General features: G+C 44.6%; 1 protein-coding gene across 1 annotated transcript in view; it reads right to left on the bottom strand.

The window, feature by feature from the left end:
- The window catches only part of LOC137431903 (mitogen-activated protein kinase kinase kinase 13-like), a 439979-nt gene that overhangs the window by 139365 nt on the left and 275499 nt on the right, over window positions 1-25115 (bottom strand). The window lies entirely within an intron of this gene.

The following is a 25115-nucleotide window of genomic DNA, read 5'->3' as shown; positions in this document are numbered from 1 at the left end:
TAAAGCAAAAACACATATGTTACATATAGCAACTTCATCAAAAAGTGAACACACACGTTACATATAGCAACTTCATCATAAAGCAAACACACACGGTACATAGCAACTTCATCATTAAATGAAGACACACATGTTACATAGGAACTTCATCATAAAGCAAACACACACAGGTTACATGACTTCATCATAAAGCGAACACACACAGGTTACATAAAAACTTCATCATAAAGCAAACACACACGTTACATATAGCAACCTCATCATAAAGTGAAGACACACATGTTACATAACAACTTCATCATAAAGTGAAGACACACGTTACATAGCAACTTCATCATAAAGCGAACACACACATGTTACATAACAACTTCATCATAAAGTGAACACACACATGTTACATATAGAAACTTCATCATAAAGCGAACACACACGTTACATATAGCAACCTCATCATAAAGTGAAGACACACATGTTACATAACAACTTCATCATAAGGTGAAGACACACATGTTACATAGCAACTTCATCATAAAGCGAACACACACGTTACAAAGCAACTTCATCATAAAGTGAACACACATGTTACATAAAGCAACTTCATCATAAAGCGAACACACACATGTGACAAAGCAACTTCATCATAAAGTGAACACACATGTTACAAAGCAACTTCATCATAAAGTGAACACACACATGTTACAAAGCAAACTTCATCATAAAGCGAACACACACATGTTACAAAGCAATTTCATCATAAGGTAGAATATATTATATAAAAACGGCCCAGCGGAACAGATCATTTAATGACATTGATTTACCGATCTGCACGTGTGTGCGTTTACATTTTGGCCAATTGGATTTGAACTTCGAGTTTTGATCGGAAATCGAACGAACTAACAATGACGATCATGAGTGCACATGTCTACATGAAGTCGACATGAAGTCTACATGATGTCACTCGGCTAAACGTGCGCCAATACGAGGCTTTCAAAATCACATATGACTGCAAAATGAGGCCTTTTGTGCATGTGCTCTGTGTGTTTACACAGACTTGGTCACGCTTGCCGGGCGCTTTTAACCCGCGTTGCTGCCGTGAAATCTGGAATTTAAATAGTCTTTTATGTAAATAGTCTTTTATTTACATTCTCTTTCAAACAGAATATTTTTTCAGCATTGGGACATTTAGATCCCGGTGTGTACCCCGGTTTAGAATAGGTACACCGTATCCCTGCGTGTCATAAGAGGAGACTAAAAGGGTTGGCGTCAGGAAGGGCATCCGGCCATAAAAACATTGCCTCAAAAAGAGAACCATGACAATTACAACTACATATGGGCAGGGTACAGCCCGAAGTACCCCGTGCGGGACCCCACTCCCTCCCGTCAAAACTCAAGGTGGGGAACCCGATCGAAGCAAGGGTGGAAATCACTCCATTTATGACGATGAAACGTCTGATGCCAGACGTGGTGATCGGTTTCTGAGGTTTGGGACATGGAATGTAGGGACAATGACAGGGAGATCAGGAAAAGTGGTGGAAGTATTGGTCAGAAGAAGAGTGGACATATGTTGTGTGCAGGAGACGAGATGGAACGGAAGTGGTGTGAGAATGGTGAAGGGTATGCAGGGACAGAAATACAAGTTTGTGTGGCAAGGGTGCCCAGAAGGCGTGAATGGTGTGGTGTGCTGTTTTCTGAGGAGTTTGTAGACAGTGTGGTGAGTGTGACTAGAGTGAGTGAAAGGTTGATGATGGTGAAAATGATGATTGGAAAGCTCTTGGTGAACGTCATCTTGGGATATGCTCTGCAGGTTGGTCGGAGCGATGTGAGAAGGACGATAGAGAAGTGTGTGTGTGCGATAGAGAAGCTGATGGAAAACGTGAAAGATGAGGAAGTTGTTGTGGTAGGAGGAGACCTAAATGGACATGTGGGAAGGAGTACAGACGGTTTTGAGGGAGTTCATGGGGGTTATGTATATGGTGTGAGAAATGGAGAAGGTGAAAGGATTTTGGAGTTTGCTGATGGAGCTGATTTGTTGATTTGTAATACTCAGTTCCAGAAAGAGGATAATAAGCTTGTTACATACACGTCAGGTGGGTCAACGACAACCGTTGACTACCTGATGGAGCGTAGGCGAGATAGGGGGCACCTCCGGGACACAAAGGTGATCCCGGGGGAGGAGGCTGTTTCACAGCACCACTTGGTTGTCTGCGACATAAGGGTGAAAGGTGCGAGTAGAGCTCGGCAGGTGAAGTTCCAACCGAGAATGCAGGTGTGGAGGTTGAAAGAGGTGACGGTGAGGGAGGCAATAAAAAAGAGGATGAGTATGGTAGAGGATGATGTGGTTGAGCTTGAAAGTGGTTGGAGGTTAATGAAAGCTAGTCTGTTGGGAGCCGTTGGTGAGGTATGTGGATGGACAAAAGGACCACCCAGGCACTCGGAAACATGGTGGTGGGATGATGAAGTTGGAAAGAAGATTGACGAAAAGAGGAAGAAGTTCAAGGAGTGGCAGAAGGCGAAGGGTATGGGGTCAGAAAAGGCAGAGGATGAAAGTTATAAGGCAGCCAAGAAGGCTGCAAAGAAAGAGGTAGCAAAGGTGCAGGAGGCATGTAGGAAAATGTTCGGAGAACGCTTGGATTCGGAAGAGGGTCAGAGAGCGGTATTCAGGATTGCAAAGCAGATAGCGAAAGAGAGGTGTGATGTGATGGGGGTGAGTTGCTGGAAGGATGAAGTGGGACAAATCGTTGTGGACCCAGATGGAATTAAAGGAAGATGGAGGAGATATATGGAAATACTGTTGAATGCAGAGAATGAATGGGATGGCAACATAGAGAGTAACCCAGTTTTAGGACCGGTAGAGAAGATAACTGAGAAGGAAGTTGAGGAAGCGATAATAGCAATGAAGAGTAGAAAAGTGGGAGGGCCGATGGGAGTTGTGGGAGATATGTTGAAGGCAGCGGGAAATTGGGGTGTGAAGAGAATGACAGAGATCTGCAATCTAGTGGTGAAAGATGGCCACATTCCAGTGGATTGGGAACTGAGTACCCTTGTCCCTCGATACAAGGGGAAAGGTGACCCTCTGGACTGTGGCTCGTATCGAGCGATAAAGTTATTTGAGCATGGAATGAAGATATTGGACAAGGATGCTGGAGAGGAGGATAAGGAAGAGAGTGAAGATTGACGAAATGCAGTTTGGATTTATGCCAGCAAGAGGAACGACAGACGCGCTTTTTATTGTGAGGCAGTTGCAGGGGAAGTACATGGAGAAGAGGTAGAAGTTGTTTCCTGGGTTTGTTGATCTGGAGAAAACATTCGATAGGGTTCCACGTGAAGCAGAGACATGGGCATTGAGGAAGTTAGGAGTGGAGGAATGGTTGATCAGAGTAGTGATGGCAATGTACAAAAGAGCGCGCACAGCTGTAAGGACGAAGGACGGGAACAGTGGTGAGTTTGAGGTGAAAGTGGGAGTGCATCAGGGGTCGGTACTAAGGCCACTACTATTTGTAGCTATGATGTAGGTGCTGGCTCGGAACGTAAAGGAGGGTTCACCGTGGGAGTTGTTGTATGCAGATGATCTGGTGTTGATTCCAGAAAGTATGGATGGACTGAAGGAGAAGATGAACAAGTGGAAGGAATGTATGGAGACAAAATGTCTGAAGGTGAATATCAGAAAAACGAAGGTCATGGCAAGTGGTAAAGCATGTGGTGAAGTGGAAAGAACTGGGAAGTGGCCGTGTGCTGTGTGCAGGAAGGGTGTCGGAGTGAATTCCATTCAATGTACAATGTGCGCTGAGTGGGTTCATCAAAAATGTAGAGGTTTGAGAGGGTCATTAACCAGTGTGGCAGCTACATTCAAGTGTAAGGTGTGCACAGAGGGAGCTGCAGATGGAGGAAATGTTGAGTTAGATCTTGGAGACGGCATGAAGCTGGAAGGTGTGAAAACATTTTGTTACCGAGGAGACATGCTGAATGGAGAAGGTGGATCAGACTCGGCAACGGTTGCTCGAGTGAGATGTGCATGGAAGAAGTTTCGGGAAGTGAGTGTCGTGCTGACAAGGAGGGGAGTGTCGTTGAAGCTGAAGGGAAAGGTGTCTGCTGCATGTGTGAGAAGTGTTATGATTTATGGGTGTGAGACATGGGGAATGAACGTACAGCGGCAACGAAGGCTGGAAAGGCGAATGGTTCGGTGGATGTGTGGAGTATTGTTGATAGAGAGAAAGACAAATGATGAATTGCGAAAGATGATAGGAATAGAGCCTGTGATGGATGCTGTGAAGAGAAACAGTTTGAGATGGTTTGGTCATGTGTTGAGGAAGGATGAAAATGACTGGTTGAGAAGAGTAATGGAAATGAATGTAGAAGGAAGTAGAGGACGGGGAAGACCGAGAAAGACTTGGCTGAAGATGGTCGAAGAAGAAATGCGGGCAAGTGGGTTAACAAGGGGAGATGCAGAAAATAGGGCAAAATGGAGAAGATTGTCATGGGAACCGCAAGGCTAACCCCCGCTCTAGCAGGGGAAATGGCCTTAAAATGCATGTTGTTGTTTGTTGTATTTAGACAAAGAAAATGGCAATTTCAAAATGATGAACCATAATTGTTCTGTTTCTGAATGAAAGTCAGACTCATGGAAATATAGGAATACGAGGCATATCCATGGACGAGAGGAGTTGGGTTCCTCCAACAATTTCTGTCAATATAAGCGAGCGCCGACAGACACGTGCGCACGCACACACAGACACACACAAACACACAACCACAAACACATACACACTACACAATACATATATATATATATATATATATATATATATATATATATATATATATATATATATATATATATATATATATATATATATATATATATATATATATATATATATATATATATATATATATATATATATTGTCCACTTGGGGCTGACTCAGAAGAAGACCTTTGTTGGTCGAAAGCTTGGTCGACAATTAAAGATCGACGTCCTGAAGCTACGTCCGCGTCTTATTTAATCTAACGATTATATATTCAATACAAATGAGACGCCCTGCTCGTACTTTGGAGTTTCTACTATTTCTTACAGTTATATATACACAAAGAATTAAGTTAAGCACCCCTACACAACGAATTAAGGTAAGCACCCCCTAATATATATTCTTTGTGTATATGTATACATTGGCATATATTCTAAGGTATGTGAGATCAAATAATGATTGGTATGACATTAGCAATTATCCATTGATGAAATTGAGTGATCAAAGTGAAAAAAAGTGATTGGTTGAGTCAGTGATCCGATCACGTGGGTCCTACACACGTTATTGACGCAAAGATCGCTAGAGGTCTTCTCAGAACAATGACTGTACGTTAGAAAACATAAACGTCATCCACACTGTCCGTGATGGACCTATAGCTCCATACTTAAATTGAGGTGAAAATATGCCTAAAATTCCCAAAAAATTGCACCTTAAATTATTCAGAATACAATATTGAAAACGGCATGATTGTTATGTTTTTATGTGACCATAATATCACTTCTCCAGAAAATATAGCAATATCATGGGTATATTACACTGTTTTGACGACAACAAACTTGTAATGTGCGAGGTTGTAAAAAAACGGGGGGGGTGCTTAACTTAATTCTTTGTGTATATATATATATATATATATATATATATATATATATATATATATATATATATATATACAGATATACAGACTGTATATATATATATATATATATATATATATATATATATATATATACCACATATATATATATACAGACTTGGCATTTAATATGGAATTTTTTTTGTGGGGGTGAACTTACTTTTCAAGATGACTTAGAACCAAAAGTTCATTGGAATTATGTTGAAATTATTCTAGATTTTGTTAATGTGACCTTTAAAAGAAACAAAAACCACATTTGACATTTCGAAGCAAATAAATTGATCCTTGAAAGTGATGTAAACTGATATCGAACTCAATTCACGGACAGTACTGTGTTAAACTTCTGTACGTTTTCCAGAAGTATCTCTTTGTTTTGCACATTAGCCAAAAAAAATTTCAACAAAAACAAAAGCTAAATTATGACTGGGATTACGGACAGTAAAATTACAGTTCAGTCCTTCGTGTAACCCCCACGAGCATTCAGGAGAGCACGTACACGCCGAGGCATGGTGTTCACGAGATTTGCCAAGGTTTGGACAGGAATCGCTTGCCATGCAGTGACAATAGTCTGCTGCAATTCACGCACAGAGGCAGGCTGCTGGTCCAAGTTGTCGATTTGACGCGTTAATTCTGCCCACAAGTTCTCTATCGGATTTATATCCGGGGACATGGCAGGCCACTCCATATGCTCTACACCACGGTCAGCAAGAAAGTGTTGGATCATGCGAGCACGATGAGGCCGTGCATTGTCATCTTGGAAGACAAAGTTTCCTCGAAAGGCTGCACGAGCAAATGGAAGCAATGTTTCTTCCAGAATGACCCTGTACTTGAACTGGTTCAGGTTTCCATTCAGAACAACCAGGTCAGTTTTGCCCCCTGCATGAAAAGCAGCCCAAACTGTCACCCCACCACCTCCAGCTTGGACTCTTGGCACTATACAATCTTCGTTGTGGGCTTCATGCACTTGTCTGCGCACTCGGACACGGCCATCTTTACGATAGTCCAGAAATCTAGACTCGTCACTGAAGGTCACGTGATTCCAGTGTCCTGGCTGCCAGTGACGGTGCTCTCTAGCCCACTGCAATCGGCGCTGGCTGTGTTGTCTGGTCAGGCGTGGCTTTCTCAGGGGACGCCTGGCACGATAGTCTGCTTGAACCAGTCGTTGGTTGACTAGCCTTCTGGATACAGGCACATTTGTCAGTTGCTGCCACTCAGCCCTAAGCCGATTAGCTGACTTGGTACGGCCATTGCAGACTAACCGGTGCAGCTGGCGATCATCTCTCCTTGTGGTTCTGCGTGGACGTCCTGGCCTCGGTATTGGAGTAGGGACACCCCTCTGAGCATTTCGTTTCAGGATCTTTGACACCTGACCTTGAGTGATGCCATACTGCCGAGCAATAGCACGCTGTTTCATGCCAGAATTTCGTAAAGCCACCACTCCATGACAAACAGCATTGTCAAGTTGACGGACCATCTCCAGAGGAAGCGGCAATAACTTTTGTAGATGTGCAACAGTTGTTTTCCACTAATACAGAACGCAATGACCCTTATATACCCGATTGTGAAGCCAATCGTCAAATGTACCTGTCCTTACATTTTCTCAGACCACCTGTGATATAATCCTGTAATTGACTTCTTGCTGCGAAAGACAATCAGTGACATGGTTCTTTCAACAAAGACATCACCGAAGGGTAAAAGAAACTCATCAGATTGATATACTGAGTTCAGAAAGTAAACCCGAGTCAAGAAAAAAAATATATTCCATATTAAATGCCAAGTCTGTATATATACAGGATGCGTCAGCTATTTGAGAACAAAACTTTTAAGAAACATAAGTGGCCCAAACTTTAATTAAATATCCTCTCTTTTTTCAGCCCCAACATGGAAGCTTCGAATCTAACACAGACGATGAAAAGGCATGCCGTTCTCGTCACCTTAGCCGCCAACCACAGAGATTCTGAGATTGCATCCTTCTTAAATGTCGCCAGATCTTTCGTGTTTAAGATCAGAAAAGAGCTCCTGGCCTCTGCCGGGAATGTTTCCTCTGGGGAAAAAAGAAAAAAAGCATTCTTTTGACGGTCAGATATTGTCAGAAACGTCGAGATTGTCCAGCAAGTTTAGGGCATCATCAACGAGAACCCCGGCAAGTCAATGAGGGCCATTGCCAATCAGCTCAATGTTTCGGAGTCAACCATCAGACGTGTGGTGAACGAAGACATCAGGTACAAATCCTATGTTATGAAAAGAGGGCAGTTCATATCCGATAAGACCCGGAAGAACCGTGTGATCCGGGCGAAAGGCTTGCTGAACAAACTCAAGCACCCCGAGGAGCCCGACATGCTCTGGTTATTCTCAGATGAGAAAAACTTTGTCCAAGATCAAAAGGTAAAAAGGAGGAATGACAGATGGCTCTGCGGAAGCCTCACTGAAGTTTCCACTGTTATGCACACCAAATTCCCATCGTCTGTGATGGTATTTGGGGTCGTGAGCAATGAGGGCCATGTCATGCCTCCTCACTTTTTCCCGCAAGGTCTTAGGGTCAATGCGGCAGCCTACATCCAGACATTGGAGACGGTTGTCAAGCCCTGGATCGAGAAAGTTGCTCAGGGGAGGCCTTACATGTTTCAGCAAGACTCTGCTCCTCTCACACAGCCTGCATGGCCCAGGAGTAGATGGCCGAAAATTTTCATGATCATGCTACCCCTAACATTTGGCCTTCTAGCTCTCCTGATTTAAACCCCCTGGACTACTATGTCTGGAGCGTCATTGAGAGGGATACCAACAAGCATGCCCACAATACCAAGGACTCGTTGATGTCTGCTATTGGGGACGTTATGGCCAACATGAATAAAGATCACCTGAAAAACGCAGGTAGTCGTTTCAGAAGCCGTATCGAGGCAGTAATCGAGGCTGATGGCGGTTTTATTGAATAGTCTTTTGCTATGTGTATTTGAGAATATGTGTACCAAATTCGATAACAATATATTGGTTTTTCTAATAAATATTTTTGTTTTCCTTAAATTAAAATTTTGTTCTCAAATAGCTGACACACCCTGTACAGTATATATATACTAGTGGGGTCACCCGTGGGAATCCCACGGGTATGGACGTGTGGGACATTTGGACATCTTGATTTACATGCTGCACATTAAATTTTACAAAATGGTTAAAATGGTGCAATGAACACAATTTATTTATTTCACATAATATGTGACCCCTCACTCCTCTCCACCCTCACGCCTCTCCAATGCCACTCCTCCTCACACTCCTCTCCAATACCTCCTCACACTCCTCTCCAATATCTCCCCACACTCCTCTCCAATACCTCCTCACACTCCTCTCCAATACCTCCTCACACTCCTCTCCAACCCCTCACACTCCTCTCCAACCATTCACACTCCTCTCCAATCCCTCACACTCCTCTCCAATCCCTCACACTCCTCTCCAATCCCTCACACTCCTCTCCAACCCCTCACACTCCTCTCCAGTCCTTCGCACTCCTCTCCAATCCCTCACACTCCTCTCCAATCCCTCACACTCCTCTCCAATCCCTCACACTCCTCTCAAATCCCTCACACTCCTCTCAAATCCCTCACACTCCTCTCAAATCCCTCACACTCCTCTTCAATTCCTCATACTCCCCTCCAATCGCACCTCACTTGCCTCTCCAATCACGCCTCACTCTCCTCTCCAATCGCTCCTCACTCGCCTCTCCAATCGCTCTTCACTCACCTCTCCAATCGCTCCTCACTCTCCAACCCCTCGCTCCTCTCCAGCACCTCCTCACACTCCTCTCCAATCCCTCACTCCTCTCCAATCCCTCACACTCCTCTCCAATCATTCACATTCCTCTCCAATCCCTCACACTCCTCTCCAATCCCTCACACTCCTCTCCAATCGCTCACTCCTGTACAATCCCTCACACTCCTCTCCAATCCCTCACACTCCTCTCCAATCCCTCACACTCCTCTCCAATCCCTCACACTCCTCTCAAATCCCTCACACTCGTCTACAATTCCTCATACTCCCCTCCAATCGCACCTCACTCGCCTCTCCAACCCCTCCTCACACTCCTCTCCAATACCTCCTCACACTCCTCTCCAATACCTCCTCACACTCCTCTCCAATACCTCCTCACACTCCTCTCCAATACCCCTCACACTCCTCTCCATCTCCTCACACTCCTCTCCAACCCCTCACACTGCTCTCCAACCCCTGACACTCCTCTCCAATGCCTCACACTCCTCGCCAACTCCTCACACTCCTCGCCAACCCCTCACACTCCTCTCCAACTCCTCACACTCCTCTACAACCCTTCACACTCCTCTCCAATGCCTCACACTCCTCTCCAACCATTCACACTCCTCTCCAATCCCTCACACTCCTCTCCAATCCCTCACACTCCTCTCCAATCTCTCACACTCCTCTCCAGTCCTTCGCACTCCTCTCAAATCCCTCACTCCTCTTCAATTCCTCATACTCCCCTCCAATCACGCCTCACTTTCCTCTCCAATCGCTCCTCACTCGCCTCTCCAATCGCTCCTCACTCGCCTCTCCAATCGCGCCTCACTCGCACCTCACTCTCCAACCCCTTGCTCCTCTCCAACCCCTCGCTCCTCTCCAACCCCTCGCTCCTCTCCAACACCTCCTCTCCAATCCCTCACACTCCTCTCCAACCCCTCACACTCCTCTCCAACCCCTCACATTCCGCTCCAACCCCTCACACTCCTCTCCAACCCCTCACACTCCTTTCCTCTCCAACCCCTCACACTCCTCTCCAACCATTCACACTCCTCTCCAATCCCTCACACTCCTCTCCAATCCCTCACACTCCTCTCCAATCCCTCACACTCCTCTCCAATCCCTCACACTCCTCTCCAATCCCTCACACTCCTCTACAATCCCTCACACTCCTCTCCAATTCCTCACACTCCTCTCCAATTCCTCACACTCCTCTCCAATTCCTCACACTCCTCTCCAATTCCTCACACTCCTCTCCAATCCCTCACACTCCTCTCCAATCCCTCACACTCATCTCCAATCCCTCTCCAAGCCCTCACACTCCTCTCCAACCCCTCACACTCCTCTCCAATACCACCTCACACTCCTCTCCAATACCTCCTCACACTCCTCTCCAATACCTCCTCACTCTCCTCTCCGCTCCAATCGCGCCTCACTCGCCTCTCCAATCGCTCCTCACTCTCCCCTAAAATCGCTCCTCAAGCTCACCTCTCCAATCGCTCCTCACTCTCCAACCCCTCGCTCCTCTCCAACACTTCCTCACACTCCTCTCCAACATCTCCTCACACTCCTCTCCAACACCTCCTCACACTCCTCTCCAACACCAGCTCACACTCCTCTCCAATACCTCCTCACACTCCTCTCCAATACCTCCTCACACTCCTCTCCAATACCTCCTCACACTCCTCTCCAATACCTCCTCACTCCTCTCCAATACCTCCTCTCCAATACCTCCTCACACTCCTCTCCAATACCTCCTCACACTCCTCTCCAATACCTCCTCACACTCCTCTCCAATACCTCCTCACACTCCTCTCCAATACCTCCTCACACTCCTCTCCAATCGTGCCTCACTTGCCTCTCCAATCGCTCCTCACTCCCCTCTCCAATCGCCCCTCACTCCCCTCTCCAATGGCTCCTCACTTGCCTCTCCAATCGCTCCTCACTCTCCTCTCCAATCGGCCCTCACTCTCCAACCCCTCGCTCCTCTCCAACCCCTCACCCCTCTCCAACCTCACTCTCCTCTCCAATCGCTCCTCACTCTCCTCTCCAATCGGTCCTCACTCTCCAACCCCTCGCTCCTCTCCAATCGCTCCTCACTCTCCTCTCCAATCGGTCCTCACTCTCCAACCCCTCGGTCCTCACTCTCCAATCCCTCACTCCTTTCTAAACCCTCGCTCCTCTCCAACCCCTAGCTCCTCATTCTCCAACCCCTCACTCCTCTCCAACCCCTCGCTCCTCTCCAACTCCTCGCTCCTCTCCAACTCCTCGCTCCTCTCCAACCCCTCGCACATCTCCAACCCCTCGCTCCTCTCCAACTCCTCGCTCCTCTCCAACCCCTCGCTCCTCTCCAACCCCTCACCCCTCTCCAACCTCACTCTCCTCTCCAATCGCTCTTCATTCTCCTCTCCAATCGGTCCTCACTCTCCAACCCCTCGCTCCTCTCCAATCCCTCACTCCTTTCTAAACCCTAGCTCCTCATTATCCAACCCCTCACTCCTCTCCAACCCCTCGCTCCTCTCCAACCCCTCGCCCCTCTCCAATCCCTCACACTCCTCTCCAATCCCTCACACTCCTCTCCAATCCCTCACACTCCTCTCCAATCCCTCACACTCCTCTACAATCCCTCACACTCCTCTCCAATTCCTCACACTCCTCTCCAATTCCTCACACTCCTCTCCAATTCCTCACACTCCTCTCCAATTCCTCACACTCCTCTCCAATCCCTCACTCTCCAACCCCTAGCTCCTCTCCAACCCCTCGCTCCTCTCTAACCCCTCGCTCCTCTCTAACCCCTCGCTCCTCTCCAACCCCTCGCTCCTCTCCAACCCCTCGCACCTCTCCAACCCCTCGCTCCTCTGCAACCCCTCGCTCCTCTCCAACCCCTCACTCCTCTCCAACCCCTCGCTCTTCTCCAATCTCTCGCTCCTCTCAAACCCCTCGCTCCTGTCCAACACCTAGCTCCTCACTCTCCAACCCCTCGCTCCTCTCCAACCCCTCGCTCCTCTCCAACCCCTCGCTCCTCTCCAACCCCTCGCTCCTCTCCAACCCCTCGCTCCTCTCCAACCCCTCGCTCTTCTCCAATCCCTCACTCCTCTCCAACTCCTCGCTCCTGTCCAACCCCTACCTCCTCACTCTTCAACTCCTAGCTTCTCTCCAACCCTTAGCTCCTCCCTCTCCAACCCCTTGCTCCTCTCCAACCCCTTGCTCCTCTCCAACGCCTCGTTCCTCTCCAACCCCTTGCTCCTCTCCAACCCCTAGCTCCTCACTCTCCAACCCCTAGCTCCTCTCCAACCCCTCGCTCCTCTCCAACCCCTCGCTCCTGTCCAACCCCTAGCTCCTCACTCTCCAATCCCTAGCTCCTCTCCAACCCCTCGCGCCTCTCCAACCCCTCCCTCCTCTCCAACCCCTCGCTCTTCTCCAATCCCTCACTCCTCTCCAACCCCTAGCTCCTCTCCAACCCCTTGCTCCTCACTCTCCAACCCCTCACTCCTCACTCTCCAACCCCTCGCTCCTCTCCAACCCCTAGCTCCTCTCCAACCCCTCGCTCCACACGCTGCACAGTGGAGCATTGTACACAGGGGAGAGGAGGAAAGGATCACATACAGGGGAGAGGAGGGAGCATAGGGTGGGAAGTGAAACTTCTACCTTCACTTGGTTGACTTCACTTGATTTGATTTGAGCGGGTGGAGGGTGGAGGATGGAGGGTGGAGGGTGGAGGGTGGAGAGTGGAGAGTGGAGAACCCGGCTTGACTCTTGTTCATTTATAAATTTGAAAGTATCGAAAACGCTTCGCTTTACAAAGTAGAAGTGGATTAAAACCAAACGTTATTAATAAATATTGTATTGTGGTGCGGGAGCCCACACGTTGAACAAAGGTAGGCCACAACGCTTTGGTTATCATCGAGCTCTTTTTTCATTGCTCACTCATCCGCACTGGAGCGCTCCGGGCTGCGCGCCCGGTGTATATCCTGCGGCCACGCCTACCCCTCAGGCATGGCCGCCGCCCACTTGGTGCGTGGAATGATGCCCTCACGCCAATGAGCTTTCGTGTCCGCCACAGTATTCCATAGTTGGTCGACATTATTATGCACATTTTTGAAGAACTGTATTGTTTAATTACATAGTTGGAAGAGTTGAATCGCCTAAAACAAACTTTGTATGTAACCCCAGGAATATGGAATAATATAATTTGACTTTGGTTCGATCCCGAACTTCAGTATTCATTCGCTGTACTTTTACCAATTAATAATATAAATAACGTAGTCCTGGGAACGTTTTCTTCTATCCTTCACCTCTCGTTCCCTCTCTCATTCTCCTCTCTCATTCTCCTCTCTCATTCTCCTCCCTCATTCTCCTCTCTCATTCTACTCTCTCATTCTACTCTCTCATTCTACTCTCTCATTCTCCTTTCCCATTCTCCTTTCCCATTCTCCTCACTCATTCTCCTCTCTCATTCTCCTCTCTCCTTCTCTCTCTCATTCTCTTCTTTCATTCTCCTCTCTCCTTTTCTCTCTCATTCTCCTCTCTCCTTTGCCGTGACCACTTAACAGTCAACACATTCAAAAGGGATGTTGGAATACATTTTTCCGATTTTCTCAACTTTAGCTGAAACTGAGACTTGAACCATCCTAGCGACTGTGATGGTGAATTAGAGTGGCCTTTGAAAATGTATTTCGTTCTATAAACGGTAACTTTCATTGAATTTTTCTTCCTGTTTTTTGAAACCGAGTCACGATTGTTTTATATATCTCGGCATTTTCCCGTCTGTTATTTTAGGCAATTCAGCCTTGAGAACTCGTGCGGGAAAAAAACAAAAAAAACAATGATGGAATGAATGCCAGTAACAGGATTACCTTTACTTCCGTATAATAATGATGAATGAAATAATAACGAAGAAATATCTGTCAGCAATTTCCCGTCTGTGGCGATACGTGAACGAAGCTATGCTCCTCTCTCCACATTATTGTGACGACGTATAAATTAAATATTTCATCGTGACGATTGTCATCAAATGGAAAAGTCCGCCACGAATTTTTAATATATCTCGCCATTTTCCGTCTGTTATTTTAGGCGGTGTATGACCGACCGTGCCGCGATTTAAAAAAAATATATATCTCGGCAATTTCCCGTGTGTGCGTGAATGTTCTCAATTATTTCTGACACCGAGTCTAAAACCATCGATAAATATTAAATCAGATGGTGAATTCCAGATAAAATCGTGAGGGTGACTCAATGAATGGACTTTATTTTACAGGCCTTTGAGGCCCGTTTTTTTTCAACCAAGTCTAACACTATGTTAGCGACTGTTAAAAATGAAATGATATATCGTATTAGAATTGAAATAAACCTGTGTGAGAGAGAAAGACAGCACGGGCCTAACTAAACAGGCCTCAAAGCAATGCGAGTTAATAAAATGGTGGATATTTGTTTATGAAGCCTCTCCCAGAATGGGTGGAGCTACTCTCTAAACAGAGTAAGCCACACCCCCGGACAGACGGACAGAATCACCTTCGCCTATTATAATATATATATATATATATATATGTATATATATATATTGTTACGGTTTTGTGAATGAAGATAACCCCCCTCGTAGGTAGTCGCACCACAACATGTAGCCTCGCTTTAGTTCAGTTATTTCTTAGTAAATGTAAGCGTAGTCTCCTTTCCTGTGTTAGTTTTGCGTTGAGCAGGCCAGTGAGTTAGGTGTTCTTTGAGCTGAAATACCATGTGCTCGGCCTGGAACAAGTCTGGCAAGGCCGAAGGGAGGAGCTGCAGGGGGAGTGGCTGATAAGCCACGAGCAGCCAATCGGAGCCCAAGGGGAGTGGCTCACAACGGCAGAGAGAGGAGGGGCTTGGAACATTCGGGTAAGGCTGGGGAGGGGCCATATAAGACCCTGCCCCGAGCCCCCCGTGTCAGAACAGAGCAGAGGTGAGAACCGGGAGAGAACGAGAGAGAGAGTCGCCCAGCCCCTGAGTCAGAGCTTTTGTCTCAGCACGAGTGAAGTGCCTTGCTTGTTATACTCGCTGTACACGAACTCTCCCCGTGCCCTGTGCCCTGCGGCTGTATTAATCGCGCTTGTGGAGACGATCCATTCCGGGCCACAGACGCGCGACCTTCTTGCCTGCGCTCCCAGCATACGTGCCGTGAACATCGGAGGGCCGCGCCCGGTGAGCTGTCCGGGAGCGACCGGCGTCAAGGCGCGTTTGGCGCGCGAACTGTTCTTCCTCCTTTTCCCCCACGTGAGTGAGTGGGCCCGTGTCTGGGGATAAGTTAAGACTGTTAAGCATCTGCTCTGTATCTGCTCCTTCCCTTTATCGGGATCACTGTACATTATAAATAAACCTGTGTTCTTTCTCCTATTTGATCGTTCCCATCCTTTCCATCTATTGGCCTAGCATTGCACAAATAAAACCGCTCGAATCGGGTTGAATAAAAGTAACGGCACGAGTCACGTGATACGCAAAGCGATCGGCGTATTCGATTAGCGTGGCTTGTGCGAGGTTCAGTCCCCGTTCTCGTGGCAGCGTGGGTACCAAAGGTACATGTGGAATCGACCCGATACCCTTTCCCACGCCCGCTACGGGAGTGGCGACTCGGCCTCGTGGACACGAAGACCCGAGGGGGAAAAGAGGTTTAACCCCCCCTCCCCCCCCCCCCCTCCTCTGTACGTCGACGGGCTTGGGATTTAGATCTCACAGTTATATATATATATATATATATAACTGTGAGAAATAGTAGAAACTCCACAGTACGAGCAGGGCGTCTCATTTGCATTAAATAAATAATAAAAATCAGACGCGGACGCGGACGATCTTTAATGTCAGAGACTGAGATTAAATCAGACGCGGACGTAGCTTCAGGACGTCGATCTTTAATTTTCGACAAACTTTCGACCAACAAAGGTCTTCTTCTTAGTCGACCCCAAGTTCAACGGAAGTCAGTCATCTTTCTACATGGGAGGTGTTTGTTGGTCCTTTGGACATGTGGGAAGTGTTTGGACATGTTTCCAGGACATCATCCTGGAAACCTTTGCTGTCCAGAAGGAACATCAGGGCAAGACTAAAGTTTGCCAATGAACACCGAGGCAAAGACCAGCACTTCTGGAACAATGTGCTCTGGACAGATGAGTCAAAGGTAGAGCTATTTGGCCACAGTACCAGAAGACATGTTTGGCGAAAACCAAAGACAGCATTTGACCACAAGAACCTGATACCAACTGTAAAGCATGGTGGTGGAAATATTATGGTTTGGGGCAGCTTTGCTGCATCAGGGCCTGGGCAGCTCACCATCATAGAATCCACTATGAATTCTTCATTGTACCAGAGGGTGCTTGAGGATAATGTGAGGCCATCTGTCGGAAAGTTGAAGCTCAACCGAAGGTGGACCTTGCAACATGACAATGACCCTAAACATACCAGTAAATCCACCAAGGAATGGCTGAAAAGAAAGAAATGGAGGGTTTTGGAATGGCCACGTCAAAGCCCGGATCTAAATCCCATCGAGATGTTGCGGGGGGATTTGAAACGAGCTGTGCATGCAAGAAACCCCTCAAACATCGCACAGCTGAAAGAATTTTGCATGGAGGAGTGGGCAAAAATTTCTCCCAGTCGATGTCAGAGACTGGGAGACAGTTATAAGAAACGCCTACTTGAGGTTGTTTCTGCCAAAGGGGGCAATACCACCAATTAGAGCCAAGGGTGTACTTACTTTTTCCACATGCGAAATTTGCATTTATGTTCATTTAAATTATACAATGGACTACAAAATATAAATGTTTCATGATATTTGTTATATTATATGACCTTTATCTATCAATATCGTTGAAATGAAGATCAAATAGCTGTATGTTGAAATATGTTGAAAAAGTCCAAACTTTACATGGGGTGTACTTACTTTTTCACGTGACTGTACACACACACACACACACACACACACACACACACACACACACACACACACACACACACACACACACACACACACACACACGCAGGCATTGATTGGGGGCACCCATATATCTCGCTCCTTCTCCCTTAGAATACTGAGTATTGGCCCGCTGTACCGTTTTATAATTCTGGGACGGTGAGTTTATTTCGATTTAATCCTGTGATGTGATTTCATTTATTATTTGTTCTGTGATTTTCTTTGTTATTTCTAATCCTTTGTTAATTTTCCTGTGATTTTGTCGTCCGTTATATAATCCTGGGACGGTGAGTTAATTTCGATTTAATCCTGTGATGTGATTTGCTGTGTTATTTTGATGTGATCGTCCGTTATATAATCCTGGGACGGTGAGTTTATTTCGATTTAATCCTGTGATGTGATTTCCTTTATTATTTGTTCTGTGATTTTCTTTGTTATTTCTAATCCTTTGTTAATTTTCCTGTGATTTTGTCGTCCGTTATATAATCCTGGGACGGTGAGTTAATTTCGATTTAATCCTGTGATGTGATTTCCTGTGTTATTTTGATGTGATCGTCCGTTTTATAATCCTGTGACGGTGAGTTTGTTTCGATTTAATCCTGTGATGTGATTTCCGGTGTTATTTTGATGCGATCGTCCATTTTATAATCCTGTGACGGTGAGTTTATTTCGATTTAATCCTGTGATGTGATTTCCTGTGTTATTTTGATGTGATCGTCCGTTTTATAATCCTGAGACGGTGAGTTTATTTCGATTTAATCCTGTGATGTGATTTCCTGTGTTATTTTGATGTGATCGTCCGTTTTATAATCCTGAGACGGTGAGTTAATTTCGATTTAATCCTGTGATGTGATTTCCTGTGTTATTTTGATGTGATCGTCCGTTTTATAATCCTGGGACGGTGAGTTTATTTCGATTTAATCCTGTGATGTGATTTCCTGTGTTATTTTGATGTGATCGTCCGTTTTATAATCCTGAGACGGTGAGTTAATTTCGATTTAATCCTGTGATGTGATTTCCTGTGTTATTTTGATGTGATCGTCCGTTTTATAATCCTGGGACAGTGAGTTTATTTCGATTTAATCCTGTGATGTGACTCCCTGTGTTATTTTGATGTGATCATCCGTTTTATAATCCTGGGACGGTGAGTTAATTTCGATTTAATCCTGTGATGTGATTTCCTGTGTTATTTTGATGCGATCGTCCGTTTTATAATCCTGGGACGGTGAGTTAATTTCGATTTAATCCTGTGATGTGATTTCCTGTGTTATTTTGATGTGATCGTCCGTTTTATAATCCTGGGACGGTGAGTTTATTTCGATTTAATCCTGTGATGTGACTTCCTGTGTTATTTTGATGTGATCATCCGTTTTATAATCCTGAGACGGTGAGTTTATTTCGATTTAATCCTGTGATGTGACTTCCTGTGTTATTTTGATGTGATCGTCCGTTTTATAATCCTGGGACGGTGAGTTTATTAGGTTTACTCTCCATGAAATGGAGAGTAACCTATTATTACTGCTAGAGTTTTTCTTATTATTATTATTCTTCCACGCTATTTTGCACCTCCGAAAACTTCATAATTAAGTTTCTCAGCAACCGCTGGTCGGATTGACAGGAAATTTTCATCAAATGATCGGCTAGGCTCGTAGAATTTGATAATGCTAATGATGACGTCATAGGTCACGTGGTATGGGTGCCATCTTGTAAAACACCTTCAACTTTGCCCCTCTGTATCTCCGAAACGGCTCAATGGAAAAATTTGAGGAATGGCTCATTCCAAAGAACTCTGCAATGGGAACAAAAAACATGTGTATTGAGTATATCAAAAATGCTAACGTTAAGAGGTTAGAATTCGTCAAACACAGTTTTTCTCCCCCGAAAAAGAGATTTTTCCCCCAGATGCTTAGTTAAAAAAAACTCAGAATGCGAAAATTTTCGAAGTCATACGCCACATGGTTCGGCCGCCATCTTGTTTTCCGTGAAAAAACACAAAAAACCCTTTTTCTCCGCAACGGCTGAACGGATCGAGCCCAAACTTGGCATGCGTATTCGGATACCCATGACAAACAAAAAAGTCAGCGAGCACGACGTCATCCGACACGTGGTTTCAGAGTTATGACGTTTTCAAATCTCAAACTAGAAATGGAATCACCTCCATAATTTGTGGAGGTATCGAGTGGAAACTTTACACAAGTGTTCCTCATGGGGGGATGTTTAATCGTTACTTGAGACGTTTTTTTAAGTCACATGGTTTGGCCGCAATAAATAATGGAAGTTAAATTTTAAAAAGCTTGTAACTCTTGAACCACTGCATGGATCGACTTGAATTTTTAATACAATGTAGCTCTCATCGGGTGGAACAAGTGTGCAAAATTTCAAGATGATTGGATGTACCGTCGCGAAGCTAAAGTCTTTATTGTTGAAAGAGGAACAAACACACCATTTTGTCCTGCCAGGCCACATCTCCCAGTGCTTTTGCCATTTTCAGTTTTAATTTCCTTTAAAAAGCATTTTCTCTGCAATAATAGGGCCGATTGAGATAAAATTTTCACCATAGGAGGCACTCGGTCTGTAGAATATTTTAATGGTAATTATGACGTCGCAGGTCACGTGGTTCGGCCGCCATCTTGTTTTTCGTGAAAACACGAAAACCCCTTTTTCTCTGCAACGGCTGAACAGATCGAGGCCAGCCTTTGCAAGCAGAATCGCATACCCATGACGAACAAAAAAGTCAGCGAGCACGACATCATCCGACACATGGTTTCAGAGTTATGACGTTTTTAAGCATGAACCTTTAAAACCTAGCTCCTCCCTCATTTTTGATCCAATCGAGGGGAAAATTCACAGCTCTGTTCAGCATGTCAGTCTACTAAAATGTCATTTTAGAATTTGCGATAGGTCACGTGGTTTGGCAGATATCGTTAATTAAACGATTTTTTTTTTTAATGGATATCTCTTGAATCGCTTTATTGATCGACGTGAAACTTCATACTCCAGTAGAAGTCATGAAGAGTAACAAGTGTGCAAAATTTCAAGATGATTGGATGTACGGTCGCGAAGCTATAAGTCTTTATTGTTGAAAGAAGAAGAAACACACCATTTTGTCCTGCCAGGCCACGTCTCACAGTGAGTGCTATTGCCATTTTAAGTTTTAATTTCCTTTAAAAAACATTTTCTCTGCAATAATAGGGCCGATTGAGATAAAATTTTCACCATAGGAGGCACTCGGTCTGTAGAATATTTTAATGGTAATTATGACGTCGCAGGTCACGTGGTTCGGCCGCCATCTTGTTTTTCGTGAAAACACGAAAATCCATTTTTCTCTGCAACGGCTGAACAGATCGAGGCCAAACTTTGCACGCAGAATCGCATACCCATGACGAACAAAAAAGTCAGCGAGGACGACGTTATCCGACACATGGTTTCAGAGTTATGACGGTTTAAAGCATGAACCTTTAAAACCTAGCTCCTCCCTCATTTTTGATCCAATCGAGGAGAAACTTCACAGGTCTGTTCAGCATGTCAGTCTACTAAAATGTCATTTTAGAATTTGCGATAGGTCACGTGGTTTGGCAGATATCGTTAATTAAACGATTTTTTAAAAAAAAATGGATATCTCTTGAATCGCTTTATTGATCGACGTGAAACTTCATACTGTAGTAGAAGTCATGAATAGTAACAAGTGTGCAAAATTTCAAGATGATTGGATGTACGGTCGCGAAGCTATAAGTCTTTATTGTTCAAAGAAGAAGAAACACACCATTTTGTCTTTCCATAATGTGCTCACGATAACGCAATCTCCCGCGGTCAATTGAACTTCAAAAAAAATTATAATTGGAGATTTGTCAATAGATGAGGCATATTAACAAACAAATGAAACAGATTTGCTCAAATTCTGACTATTTTTAACTCGATCGTATTTCACTGAAAGTAAGCCCATCAAGGCGCGTACGTAATACACGAAAATACAATGGCCCATTTGCGCATATGCAAACATCCATCCACATATTACGTAAGGTGCTGTGCGAGAAGGAAATGGCTGTCATGGTCGTAATTGGTCTTGAAATTTGTGCAAATAAATGCCCTACACGATGCCGTTTATTTCGTCACAATCCATCCAGCCGATCTGAAGTTATATGAAGAAATGCATTTACGTCGTGACGTCATCACGCGATTTTCGAATTCAGACGTCTTTTCGGAAATTAAATAAAGATATAAATCGAAATGAATCATGTCCGCGATCCGCGCATGCGCGGTTTTCTCAGTCACTTTTCAGTGGCATCGCAGTGCAACCCATCTGCGCATGCGCCAGCTATTGAAAATTGGGTCGCCACGGCAAAATCCAAGATGGCCGCCACCATGTATGTCTGAACCTTGCAACCTGCATATCTTGAAAAATAAGCGAAGTAGCAACTTCTAATTTGGTGTGTGGGTGTATCTAGGCACAAGGAAGAACGCTATCGAAAATTGGGTCGCCACGTCAAAATACAAGATGGCCGCCACCATGTATGTCTGAACCTTGCAACCTGCATATCTTGAAAAATAAGCGAAGTAGCAACTTCTAATTTGGTGTGTGGGTGTATCTAGGCACAAGGAAGAACGCTATCGAAAATTGGGTCGCCAAGTCAAAATCCAAGATGGCCGCCACCATATATATGTCTGACCTTGCAACCGGCTTATCTTGAAAAATAAGCGTGTGTGTGTGTAGGGGGGATGTGTGTGTGTGGGGGGGGGTGGAGGGATGTGTGTGTGTGTTTGTGTGTAGGTGGGGGGGGGGGTTGTGTGTGTGTGTGTGTGTGTTTGGGGGTAGGGGTGTGGGTGGGGTTAGGGGGGATGTGTGTATGTGTGTGTGCGTGTGTGTGTGTGTGTGTGTGTGTGTGTGTGTGTGTAGGGGGGATGTGTGTGTGTGTGTGTGTGGGGGGAGGGATGTGTGTGTGTGTGTGGGGGGGGAGGGATGTGTGTGTGTGTGTGTGTGTGTGTGTGTGTGTGTGTGTGGGTGTGGGTGTGTGTGTGTGTGTGTGTGTGTGTTTGGAAGGGTGTGCATGTGGGGGGAGGGGTGTGGGTGTGTGTGTGGGAGGGGGTAGGAGGGATGTGTGTGTGTGTGTGTGTGTGTGTGTGTGTGTGTGTGTGTGTGTGTGTGTGTGTGTGTGTGTGTGTCGGGGTTGTATCCAAGGGGGTTGTGTCAAAGCATGTCCAATGAAAGTGGGGTTGTATCACAAGTGGGGTTGTATCAAAAGTGGGGTTGTATCAACAGTGGGGTTGCATCAAAAGTGGGTGCGAGTAAACCGGTCATCACTGCCAGCAGTTTTAAAGTGGCAGTTCTCGTTCGATTTAATCCTGTGATGTGACTTCCTGTGTTATTTTGATGTGATCGTCCGTTTTATAATCCTGGGACGGTGAGTTAATTTCGATTTAATCCTGTGATGTGATTTCCTGTGTTATTTTGATGTGATCGTCCGTTTTATAATCCTGGGACGGTGAGTTTATTTCGATTTAATCCTGTGATGTGATTTCCTGTGTTATTTTGATGTGATCGTCCGTTTTATAATCCTGAGACGGTGAGTTTATTTCGATTTAATCCTGTGATATGATTTCCAGTGTTATTTTGATGTGATCGTCCGTTTTATAATCCTGGGACGGTGAGTTTATTTCGATTTAATCCTGTGATGTGACTTCCTGTGTTATTTTGATGTGATCGTCCGTTTTATAATCCTGGGACGGTGAGTTAATTTCGATTTAATCCTGTGATGTGATTTCCTGTGTTATTTTGATGTGATCGTCCGTTTTATAATCCTGGGACGGTGAGTTTATTTCGATTTAATCCTGTGATGTGATTTCCTGTGTTATTTTGATGTGATCGTCCGTTTTATAATCCTGGGACGGTGAGTTAATTTCGATTTAATCCTGTGATGTGATTTCCTGTGTTATTTTGATGTGATCGTCCGTTTTATAATCCTGGGATGGTGAGTTTATTTCGATTTAATCCTGTGATGTGATTTCCTGTGTTATTTTGATGTGATCGTCCGTTTTATAATCCTGGGACAGTGAGTTTATTTCGATTTAATCCTGTGATATGATTTCCAGTGTTATTTTGATGTGATCGTCCGTTTTATAATCCTGGGACGGTGAGTTTGCTTCGATTTTATAATCCTGTAATGTGATTTCCTTTATTATTTGTTCTGTGATTTTCTTTGTTATGATTTCCTGTGTTATTTTGATGTGATCGTCCGTTTTATAATCCTGTGACGGTGAGTTTGTTTCGATTTAATCCTGTGATGTGATTTCCAGTGTTATTTTGATGCGATCGTCCATTATATAATCCTGGGACAGTGAGTTTGCTTCGATTTTATAATCCTGTAATGTGATTTCCTTTATTATTTGTTCTGTGATTTTCTTTGTTATGATTTCCTGTGTTATTTTGATGTGATCGTCCGTTTTATAATCCTGTGACGGTGAGTTTGTTTCGATTTAATCCTGTGATGTGATTTCCAGTGTTATTTTGATGCGATCGTCCATTATATAATCCTGGGACAGTGAGTTTGCTTCGATTTAATCCTGTGATGTGATTTCCTGTGTTATTTTGATGTGATCGTCCGTTTTATAATCCTGAGACGGTGAGTTTATTTCGATTTAATCCTGTGATGTGATTTCCTGTGTTATTTTGATGTGATCGTCCGTTTTATAATCCTGTGACGGTGAGTTTGTTTCGATTTAATCCTGTGATGTGATTTCCGGTGTTATTTTGATGCGATCGTCCATTTTATAATCCTGTGACGGTGAGTTTGTTTCGATTTAATCCTGTGATGTGATTTCCTGTGTTATTTTGATGTGATCGTCCGTTTTATAATCCTGAGACGGTGAGTTTATTTCGATTTAATCCTGTGATGTGATTTCCTGTGTTATTTTGATGTGATCGTCCGTTTTATAATCCTGAGACGGTGAGTTAATTTCGATTTAATCCTGTGATGTGATTTCCTGTGTTATTTTGATGTGATCGTCCGTTTTATAATCCTGGGACGGTGAGTTTATTTCGATTTAATCCTGTGATGTGATTTCCTGTGTTATTTTGATGTGATCGTCCGTTTTATAATCCTGAGACGGTGAGTTAATTTCGATTTAATCCTGTGATGTGATTTCCTGTGTTATTTTGATGTGATCGTCCGTTTTATAATCCTGTGACGGTGAGTTTGTTTCGATTTAATCCTGTGATGTGATTTCCGGTGTTATTTTGATGCGATCGTCCATTTTATAATCCTGTGACGGTGAGTTTATTTCGATTTAATCCTGTGATGTGATTTCCTGTGTTATTTTGATGTGATCGTCCGTTTTATAATCCTGAGACGGTGAGTTTATTTCGATTTAATCCTGTGATGTGATTTCCTGTGTTATTTTGATGTGATCGTCCGTTTTATAATCCTGAGACGGTGAGTTAATTTCGATTTAATCCTGTGATGTGATTTCCTGTGTTATTTTGATGTGATCGTCCGTTTTATAATCCTGGGACGGTGAGTTTATTTCGATTTAATCCTGTGATGTGATTTCCTGTGTTATTTTGATGTGATCGTCCGTTTTATAATCCTGAGACGGTGAGTTAATTTCGATTTAATCCTGTGATGTGATTTCCTGTGTTATTTTGATGTGATCGTCCGTTTTATAATCCTGGGACAGTGAGTTTATTTCGATTTAATCCTGTGATGTGACTCCCTGTGTTATTTTGATGTGATCATCCATTTTATAATCCTGGGACGGTGAGTTAATTTCGATTTAATCCTGTGATGTGATTTC

This window comes from Myxine glutinosa, chromosome 7 (assembly GCF_964187855.1).
Source record: "Myxine glutinosa chromosome 7, kmMyxGlut1.1, whole genome shotgun sequence".
Taxonomy (NCBI): domain Eukaryota; kingdom Metazoa; phylum Chordata; class Myxini; order Myxiniformes; family Myxinidae; genus Myxine; species Myxine glutinosa.
The sequence above is the reverse complement of the archived record's forward strand: the minus strand, read 5'-3'. Positions and strand labels throughout refer to the sequence as shown.